The sequence below is a fragment of the Zingiber officinale genome, chromosome 9B (genome assembly GCF_018446385.1).
Source record: "Zingiber officinale cultivar Zhangliang chromosome 9B, Zo_v1.1, whole genome shotgun sequence".
Taxonomy (NCBI): Eukaryota; Viridiplantae; Streptophyta; class Magnoliopsida; order Zingiberales; family Zingiberaceae; genus Zingiber; species Zingiber officinale.
The window spans coordinates 76,447,673-76,459,076 of NC_056003.1; the positions used below are offsets into that span (position 1 = coordinate 76,447,673).

Genomic DNA, 11,404 nt, shown 5'->3' on the forward strand with positions numbered 1-11,404 from the left:
TCAAAAGATTTTAGAAAGTCAGATTGCTCAACTAGCTTTCTCATCTTCTAGAGCACCAAGATAATTACCTGGAAAGCCTGATGTCAATTCCATGGAGCACTGCAATAGAATTGAGCTTAGGAGCGGACAGACCTTGGGAGATCCCCAAGTGACTGCTCCAAAAGGGATGCACACTGAAGAAGAGCTCTCTCCTCCTGCACCAAATCAGATTCAAGTTGATGAGGAGACTACCACTAAGGTTGAAGAGACTCTTCCACTCAACCATCAAAGTATAGCAGTCCCTTTTCCTCAAAGATTGATTATGTTAAAGAAAGATGAAGAGTTTGGCAAATTCTTGGAGAAGGTGAAAGAAATATGTGTTGAAGTACCACTCATTGATGCAATCCTTCAAATGCCCAAATTTGCCAAATTCTTTAAGGACATCATGTCAAATAAGAGGAGGAAAGGAGATATTGAGACCATTGCGCTTATAGAGGAATGCAGCGCTCTTTTGGGAAAGAACACTTCCCCAAAGTTGAAAGACCCTGGAAGCTTTTATATTCCTTGCAACTGTAACGCCCGCCCTCCCTGCTAACCCTAAGGGACGGGGCTACGATACTCTACGTACATATTACAGCGGAAGACTTAAAATAATTTTTCTTAAATTAATAAAAACTTTTCTTTTGTTTTCATATCCGAACTACACTAATATGGTTTCCATAACATGATAACAAGATAAATAGAAACATAACATCAAGTCACCCATTTAGTACTACAATTTATGAAACCAAAGCATAATTCTTAAAAGTTCTTAAAGCAGGTTCTTATTTGGTTGCCTAGCCACCGCCACACACATCTCCTTGCCTCTCCTGGTGCTCCTTTAGCTAATCCATCTTTTTCCTTTATCTGTGGTACAAGGAAAGTAAGCTATGAGCACTCATGGCTCAGTAAGTCCCTTTCCTACTCACTAAAACCGAAAATCATCACATGATCAAAGAATATCTCAACATAACATGATCTCAACTAGTCATGGCATAACATATCATACTCTTTAAGCATATCATGCAACATAACAAAATCAGAACTAGTCATGGCATATCATCTCTTAAAGCATAGCATGATACATAACATAATCATATCTAATCATGGCATATCATAGCATCATCATAAGGTAGCATGGCATATCAAGCATAGCATGAAACATAACATAATCATATCTAATCATGGCATATCATAAATCATAGCATCATCACAACATGATCATAAGGTATATGCAATATGATTTTGAAAACATGTATCCGAAAAACATGTGTTTGTCTCATGATCTTTAAAATCATTTCTTCTTACATATATACTTGAACATAATCTCAACTTAAAGGGGATCCCGACTATGTACCACTTACATATTGCGCGCAACCTATGTAGGTCCAAGGTAGCAAGTCTTGAACCCTACAAGGCAAACATACTAGGCCCGAGTCTTACTCCATCGACCTAGGGGCACTTAGGAGCTCATCCCTAACGAGGCCCGAGTCTTATTCCATCGACCCCGGGGCGCTTATGGAGTCCACCCTTGGTACAAGCCACATAAAGTAAAGTACATGTCATACTTATACATATCATACATCATAAAAGCATGCATCACTTAGGCACACATCATATCATAAAAGTATGCATCACTTAGGCATACATCATATCATAAAAGTATGCATCACTTAGGCATACATCATGTCATAAAAGTATGCATCACTTAGGCATACATCATATCATAAAGGTATGCATCACTTAGGCATACATCATGTCATAAAAGTATGCATATTTTCACCACATAGCATATCATAAAAGCATGCATATTTTCACCACATAGCATATCATAAAAGCATGCATATTTCTATCCACATAGCATATCATAAAAGCATGCATATTTTCACCACATAGCATATCATAAAAGCATGCATATTTCTATCCACATAGCATATCATAAAAGCATGCATATTATCACCACATAGCATATCATAAAAGCATGCATATTTCTATCCACATAGCATATCATGAAAGCATGCATATTCGAAGCACATAACATATCATCAAAGCATGCATATTTCTAAGCACATATCATATCATGGAAAGTATAAATCACAAGCATACATGTTTAAGCATAAGGGTGTATCATGTGATTATACTATCATAAGAAACATGGTAACATAGTTAGCTTGGGTTCTAAGCTTCCTAATCCCTTGGGTTCTTATCATGGCCGAACCCCCTTAGATCTCAATTTAGGTAAAAACAACCTCCAAGCATGTGGAACCTAAATTATCATTACATCAATTTCATAGGAAGCATTATAAGCATGATTAACTTGGTTTCTAAGTTCTCCAAGTCCCTAAACTCATGTGGCCGAACCCTATCAGGTGTGAAACAAGGTCTCAAATGTCATGAAAGCATGGAAACCTTAAACCATATTTATAGAATTTTTTCCAAGTAACATAGTAAGCACATTTGAGCTAGTTACTAAGTTCTTCAACCCCTTAACATATGTCATGGTCAAACTTTTAACAAGTATTCCTTAGGGCTAAAAATAAGTATACAAGCATGTGAACTTGAACTACATCATGTATAAATTCATAATAAAACATCATACAATAGGTATGGCCGAAACTTACCCTAGCCTCATTTAGGTCACTAAATAACATATAGCATGAGAACTTTGGTTTTCTACTTATCATATTTCATGTAGAGTGACATAAGCATATTTAATTTTTGTTCTAGGGTTTCTAGGGCATCTATCCCTTCATGGCCGAAACATACAATGGCCCATTTAGGTCATGGAAAAATTATACAAGCATGTGACACAATCAACATATTATCATATTTCCATAAGAAGCATTTTTAACACCATTGGTTTCAATTCTAAGGCTTCTAGGTCTTTTAAACCCTACTTGGCCGAGACTCATCAGTGTATAAACTTGCTTCAAATAGCCTAAAAGCATAAGAAGTCATACAAGTTTCATAGCATATATAAAGACAAGCATAATGAACATACATGTGAATTGTGTCTTAGGCTTCCTAGGTTTCTTTCCCTTTTTCTTTTATTTTTCCTCATGGCCGAAACCTACCAATCCCTAAACTAGGTTTTAAGTGGCCTAAAGCATGGAAAACCTAAGTAAGTTTCATGGTAAAAATTACTAAGAACATCATATACAAAGTTGGTTCATAAACAAGTTAGGACCCTTGTGATCTTACATGTCATATATCATGTAACTAAATTTTTCTATACTCTAATTAAGCATAAGAGCATCAAACAACTTCCATATCATAATATTACAGAGGTCTTGAGCATATTAAAATTTTGTTTAAGATTTTCTAAGCTATCCATTTTATCATGGCCGAAAATCTAAAATAAGAGTTCATGAATTTCTAGCAATATTCAACATGCAATTCTTTAAGAGAACTCTATATTCTATCATACAAACATGGTTACTTAAATTTAAAGGTCTTCCTAACCCTAAGCCCTTTTCTTGGCCGAAACATATGAGTGGATTTCTTTTGGTTCCAAGTAACTTTCAAGCAAGAAAACCAATAAAAGGCCCTTAGTAGTTCATGGGGGAAATCTTGTACTGGTTTGGTTAAACAATGATTTCTCCAACCTTTTGAAAATATTTTTGGCTGAAATTCTAGGGTTAGGTACTCCTCTGATCAAGCATCATATAGGTATAAAAACATGAAGGAAAAACCTTCCTACATAGCATAGAAAAATATCATGAAATGAGGACTTGTTTAAACCTTCCTAGATTTGAAAACTCTTCTTTGGACGAATTTTCTTAAATTCTTTTCTAGGTTTTCTAATCCTCATAAAATCCAAAAATCACATACAAAGCCTTGTACCACAGGTGAGGGGAAGCTTACATCCTTTTCGCTTGTGGATCTAAGGTATGGTGATGGAAGAAGTAACCTCTTCTTCTAGTTCCCTTTCCTTGATTCCCTTGCTAAGTCCTCCTTGTATCTTAGACTTTCTTAGGAGAAAACCTTGGCTTGGGGCCGAAGATGGAGGAGAGGGGACTGAGGGTTCGGTGAGGGAGAGGAGAGAATGAGAAAAATGAGAGAAAATAGAATTTTCCCTTCACATATTCTCTTTTATGTTAAGGGGAAAGAGTTAGCAAACTTGGTTTTTGCTTTCCTTCTCCCTTAGCCTTTTTTTTCCTATTTTCTTTTATTTATTTTATTTTCTAATTTATTCTCATCATTCATGATGAAACAAGGGGGAATGAATCCCCTTAATTCTTCATTTAAGGTCACGGCAAGAGAGGGAAAAGAGAGAGGAAGGGAGGAAGGCAAGTTGTCTTTCTCTTGCTCTTTTCTTGTTTTATCTTCTTAGATCTTTACTCCTATCTTTATCATGCATTCCCTTTCCTTGCTATCAATATCTTCTCTCTATCCCAATTGGTTTCTACTAATTAATTCTATAAATTATAGTATAAGAGGTTCAAGGTTCAATCCTTGACCTCTTCTTCTTTTTATTTCATTTTATTTCTTTTTGTTTCAACTCACTTCTTATTATTTTTCTAAGGAAAAATTCATCATTCTCTTATTTATCTTAAAAGCTTAGTGGGTGTTACAGCAATATAGGAACTAAATTTATTGAAAAGGTTTTTTGTGATTTGGGGGCAAGTGTTAGCCTCATTCCTTATTCTATTTGTAATAAATTAGGTCTCAAAAACTTTAAACTTACTACCATGGCACTACAACTTGCTGATCACTCCTGCAGGTACCCTATGGGTATCGTTGAGGATGTGCAGTAGAAGTAGGTGGAAGTGTAATTCCCACTGATTTTGTTGTGTTAGACATGGAGGAGGACCTGAAAATCCCTATCATATTGGGAAGACCATTCCTTGCTACAGCAGGAGCTATCATAGATGTTAAGAATCATAAACTTTCTTTGGTAATCGGTAAGGAACGGTTGGAATATAATTTATCTAAAGCCTCTAACCATGTCTCTTCTCTCTTGAATGCTTGTAGCAGGGCAAGCATTTACAAATTGGAGGAATGGAATTTCCATCCTCATGGGAGGCCACCAAATGAAGAAACCTATGTGGTGGAAGATGTTGGGAGGAAACCTCCCAACAAAAATGACAAATATGTCTGCCCTCCCAGGGCAAGGAAAAGAGACGAGTAATTAGATTGGTCGAGCTAAAGACCTTAAACAAGCACTTCTTGGGAGATAACCCAAGGGTTTCTTTTTAGTTAGTTTCATTTCATGTCTCTATTGTTCATTAGTAATGTTTTTATTTGGTTTTTGTTTTGTTTTGCATGTTGAAATTTCACTTTCATGAGCTGGACATGACTTCTTTATGGCCATGGGAGTGTTGGAAGAGCTAGAAAGGAGGAGAAGTGTCAATTGGAGCAAAACATAGCATGGTCGTGTGCTGCACACGGCCAGGCTTATGGTGCAGTGAAGGGAGATACTTGGGTCGTGTCTACATGTCACGGCCGTGTGGAGTCTCCAGAGGAGGAGTATTTCTTGGCCGTGTCCAAGACACGGCTGTGTGAAGAATCTAGAGGAGGAAAGCTTCTCGGTCGTGTCTCACACATGGTCGTGTGAAGGAACCAATGCGAAAGCCTGCACTGGCCGTGTCATCTGACACGGTCGTGTGCTGATTCCAGAGGAGGAGGTTGTTGGGGCCGTGTCCCAGACATGGCCGTGTATGGATACCAGTGAGGAAGAAGGATAAGGTTGTGCCAATTGGCATGGCAGTGTGACTCAACCTGAGAAGGAGAGGGGAGGGGTCATGTAGATCTACATGGCCCGTGTGGAGAATCTTTGCCAGGCCGTGTCTCCTATACACGGCCAGATCCAGGCCGTGTCCCCCACACACCCTCTTCATCTTAACACCCTTTTCTCTCCAAAACCCCTCTCTTCTTCAACCCTTCTCTCAAACCTTCTCAGATCTAGGTCTAAAACTTTTCCTTCTCTACAAACTTCACCATGATCTAGATTCTTCTCTTATCCTAGATCTAAGATCTCCATTTCCTTAACCAAAGATCTTTTTCTTTGAGACCTATTTCCTCAAGATCTAGTCCCTACAACCATAAATAGTACCCACCCCCACTCAATCTAGACATTATGTCCAATCTTTTGAAGAAACTACGCAAGGGAGGTGGTGGTTCAAGTGGAGACAAGGGGAAGGAGGCAAGCAAGGATAAGGGGAAACAACCGGTCAAGGGCAAGGGAAAGAGGGCATCACGCGACGAAGGTAACAACAATGAATTCAATATTATATTTAGAAATGATGATCATATAACTAGATTTGCAATTCTTGTCAATAAAAAGATTGTGTGTACAAGATATATGGACCCAACTGTCCTTGACATGATAGGAATTAGGGATGATATAGATTGGATGATAGGGTTCTTAGATTGGAGTGATATATTGTACTCACATCTACCAACTTATCCTCGACTTGTTTTGGAGTTTTTAAGTTCTCTAGATGTCCATTTTGCCAATGAAGACGATTTTGTTGGCAAGATAACTTTTAGGTTGATGAATCAAGACTTTCAATGGACATTTAGTGACTTTAACACTTGTTTTGGATTGTCTTCCGGTAGCTCTCGATGGTTTGATTCTAGGTTTAATTGGAATCATTTTTGGAATTCAATCACCGGATTAGATCACCCTTATGAGCCCTCTAGAGCCAAGGCTTCTCACATGCAAAATCCTATTTCTAGATATCTACATAGAATCATGAACAAAACTATTTTTGGTAGGGGGGAAAGTGATGGAGTCGTCAAAAAAGTAGAACTTTATTCTCTATGGGCTATGCTACATAAGGTTGATTTTGATTCCGATTTTCATTTCTTACAAACCTTAGTAAAACTACGAGGGCATCCTCGGGATCAATAGTTCTTGGTGGGTTGATTACTCAAGTTGCGGTTAACTTGGAACTTGATTTAAATGGGTTGGAGGTTGTTCATGGCAATGATATGATCGATATGGATGCATGTCTTGCCATGAAAATGATTATTCGGGATGAGAACGGTTTTGCATTTCCTAGGAGGAATGGTTTTCCTCTACCTCTTCCTTATCCTGAACGTACTTCCATTCGTAATCCAGCTAATTGGGAAATCACCGATGTAGACCCCGAGAATGTCCCCTCCATATCCGGAGACACAGAGCCACATGTTGAGCCCTCGACATCTGGACACCCGCAGCCTTCCGGACATCCGGATCCTGCTAGGCATTCTTTTGCCTATGGTACGGGTCCCTCCAGATTTGACTTTTCTGATTTTCGTACTTCTCTAGAATCGCTTCATGAGAAGCATGATGCCCAACGAAGAATGTTGGAAGGTCGCTCCTCTTTATCAGATAATCAGTTTAGAGAAGGACAAGAGCACTTTCAGTTCACGAGGAACTTTCAGGGTCAAGTGGCCGAATTTGTCCAGGATTATGATAGGGATCAAGCTAAAATGAGAGATTTTATGCAAAGCATGAGTGTCACTAGCCAACAAGTAGATGCTTTGTTTGAGTATCATATAATCCTGAGTGAAACTCCATGTTTCCCTAGTTTTCCTATTGGCCAACCACGTCGTAAGCACCATTTTCCTCATCCCCCTCCACCTCCTCCACCATATTGATTTCATCGGGACGATGAAAAGTTTGAGTCTGGGGGGGTGTCAAACCTGATTTCTTTTTTCATTCTAGTGTTCAGTTTTTGTTTGTTTTCTTATTTTCTGCATGTTTAGTTTTTGTTTTTCACTTTATTTTGATTGTCGTGCTTTGATTGCTTGTTTTGATAGCCACTTGACTATCTTTTGAAATCTTGTGGCATACATCTTGAGAACATCAAACTTCACTTATATGCTTTCTTGTCTTCAAGATCAAATGTTAGCATGTTCATTATCTAGGTTCATGATGTTCAAATGATGCTAGTAGTATGTTTAATGTACCTCGTTTCTCTATCTTGGGTAGCATGATATAAGCTAAGTATCATTTGGAGATGAGTTTTAGTTTTGGCTTGACCTTAAGGATCTTATTTTCACTACACTTTGACTTGATGCTTGAATGGTTGATATCATTGAAATAGTCATGATTCATCTTGTTTGTTTAGTACTTGGTTTCCATGGTGATTTCTCAAACTTCATTTTGGTTACTGGTCATGTAAGCTCATTTGGAAAAATCAAAATATCCCAACATTTGTGCTAAAAGTACTCTTGTGAAATAAGATTTGCATAATGCAAATACTTATGAGAAAAAAAATTGTGAAAAAGAAAAGCAAAGAAAAGAAAAAAAAGTGAATAAGGGATATTAAAAAACAGTTGTCGTGAGTGGAATCTAGCAAGTCACCCCTTTGAGACCGAGTTGGGTTACTGGGGAAATGACTGTTAACTTCTCTTGAGATTGAGCAGGCCTTTGAGACCTTAGGTTGATTGAGAATTATGAACCAAGTTTTTGGCAAGTAAGTGCCTATCACTGGTTACTTGTCTATCACTGGAAATATTAGGAATTCAAATTTGATGACGACTTGACTAGGACATAGATTGAAACTTGAAGAGTTTTGAGTTGTTTTCGCACTGTGCACAGGGTACTTATGCTTGAGCCAAACTAAACTTGTTTTCATGATCATGCTTACTAATGAAACCTTTTGATAGAGTTAGGAGAATGCATTAGGAATATGAGAACATTGTGGAGCATATGAATTTAGATTGCAGCATTTTGCTTGAGGACAAGCAAATGTTTAAGCCTAGGGGTGTGAGGTGCGTAGATTGTATACACTTGTTAGCATGTTTTGACGCACATTCACATATTTGTACATGCTTTGTCTACGTATTTTGTACTTCCAGCTTTCCTTTTAGCATATTTACTCTTTTTGTTCGGAGATCTGCTTTTGAGCAATTTTAGTACACAGGAGTCAAATTTGGTGAAGATTTCATGTTCAAGGCCAAATTTGTAAGCAGAGCAAAGGAGGAAGGCATTATTCCTGAACCTCACACGACCCTGCCATGGGGGGTTGCCCTGCCCGTGTGAAGATTTCTAGCCATGTAGCTGAAACAGAGAAGGAAGTTGCCACGGCCGTGTGAACCTCACAAGGTCCTGTCAAGATATGGAGCCAGCAGGAGCAGGCCGTGTGTAGTACACAGTCATATTAGCATTCCGGTGTTGAAGACTTACATGGCCGTGTAGATCTACACGGCCGTGTAAGGTTTCCAGAGGAGAAAAATGACATGGCCGTGTGAACCACACGACCGTGTAAGGTTTGCAGAAGAGAAGAATGACATGGCCGTGTAGATCTACATGGCCATGCAAAGATAGCAGATGCTAGGAGTGCCACGGCCTTGTCTCACACACGGCCGTGTGAGTTGTGCAGAGAGGGAAGTGAGGCAGGTCGTGTGAACCTCACACGGCCGTGCCTCTGGGCCGTGTGGTGCCCAAACCTCACCTCTATATAAGCTTTCCTCCTTGATTTGAAAGGGGATCTTCTCCCCTTTGGGAGAAAGGAAGATTTGAGCGATTCCTTCCATTCTTGGGTGGATTTCTGGGCGATCTAAGGGAAGATCTTCACCGATTCGACTCCAAGATCGAAGGATTGGATCCGAAGACCATTCTTCTCCGTAGATAAGTTTTCTTTCTCTCCTTTCTTGGATTTGAGGGTTTAGAAATGCTTGTAATCTTTGATTCATTCGGATTCTTTCTTCGAATTATGGAGTAGATATCTTGTTCTAGGATGGAGGGATTATTTGTAAGGAAATCTTGATGTAAAACTCTTGTGGATATGTCAATTTTCCATTTCTATGATTTTGTCCTGTTTTGTATCTATTTGATCTTGTGTGGAATGTTGTGATTGTGCTAAATTACCATGCTTGATTGAATGTTTAGATATCTTGTGGATCTTGTAAAGGTAATTCTTCATTCGATTTTTCGAGGGATCTTCGTGACAGGAACATGCCCGTGTAAGGACGTTTGAGGGATTATCTTGAAGGGAAAATTAGGTATTTCAAAAGGGTAGGATAGATTTATGCATTAATCTTTATATCTTGATGGGTTGATGAGTGATGGATTCTTATGTTGATTTTCTGAGGGACGCTCGTGATAGGCAAGCTCGTGTAAGGACAACATAGATTCATTCCTAATTGATCAATCTAGGTATAGATTTCAGTCCTAGGTCGGTTCTCTATTGCAAGAGAGAACCGGCAAACTTCTACAAATGATGGATAATTGACAAAAAGGATTTGATAGATCGTTTACATTGAAGAACCTTACAAAGAAACCAAAACTCCTAGAATAACCCTTATCATTGCCTTTATTCTTGTTGCCTATTCTTTCATTCTTTTGTTTACTTTTCATACTTACACCTAGACTTTGTTAATCCATTGATTTGTTGTCTAGCTAATTCGTTTTGAGATATTCTTAGTGCTTATTCCAGTCCCTGTGGATACGATAATCTTTTATATTACTTGCGATATTTTCGTACACTTGCGGAGAGACAACAAGGACCCCAAGGACCTTCAGCAGGAGATCTCCGATGGTGAAGTAGAGGTTCCTCTTGAGTAATTCTAGGTTATTTTTACATTTATGATCATTTTTCTTTAAATCGCTTAATTTTGCCTAATCGCTAAAGTAGTTTTGTCGTATTTGATCTGGTTATTTGCGAGAATCTCAACAGTTATATTTACAATCGAAACATTTTGTATTCTTGATAAATCTATATTGTCAGTTTTATGTTTATTTGTGTCTCATGGATCTGTCTCTACTTCTTAATGATTTGTGATAGAGAAATAGAGAAGGATGATGCTATGTGTGATCACTAAAGTTTGTTCACTCTCGAAGATGAAAATTGGTTTCCATGATGCTACTCAATAATCTGATGTTATGTTACAGTTTTACATAGAATTGTTCAAGATTTCTCTATGACATGATGTGAAAAATGCATGCAAATTGATTCGAGAAAAGGAATAGTTACTTTTAGCCTTTTACTCTAACATACAACACTGGAACTAAGTGACATCGCAGGTGATATCTTACGATGCTTACTAAAAAGGTTATTTCACTGATGAAATCATGTATAATGCACAGAGAAAGCCATGAGTTCAAATAGACTGAAGCTGATATTTTGAGGTTAGCTGTTGGGGTGGAATCAAATACTAATAATCCCATTGGAAAGGCTATTGTTGAAGTGGCTCGTTCCATTGGTTGTGAAAATGTCAAGGTAACTTCACATCAACCCTGAAGCTTCTATTGGAAACTTTTTAGGTACTATTATATTTTTACTATTAATCATAAGTTTCACACTTCATAGTTCAACATAATGGCGTTTTATTTTGAAAATGCCTTTGGTACTTTTTTTCTTGGATTAATTGCTATAGATATCCCAATATTTATCACCCTTAACAAATGTATTCTCACCTTTGAATTCTAACAATTTCATTTCTCTAAAAA

At 38.0% G+C, this 11,404-nt stretch overlaps 1 pseudogene; it reads left to right on the top strand.

Moving 5' to 3' along the window:
• LOC122023069 overlaps nucleotides 1–10,545 on the top strand; it is a 115,211-nt pseudogene extending 104,666 nt beyond the window's left edge.
• The last annotated feature ends 859 nt before the right edge of the window (nucleotides 10,546–11,404 follow it).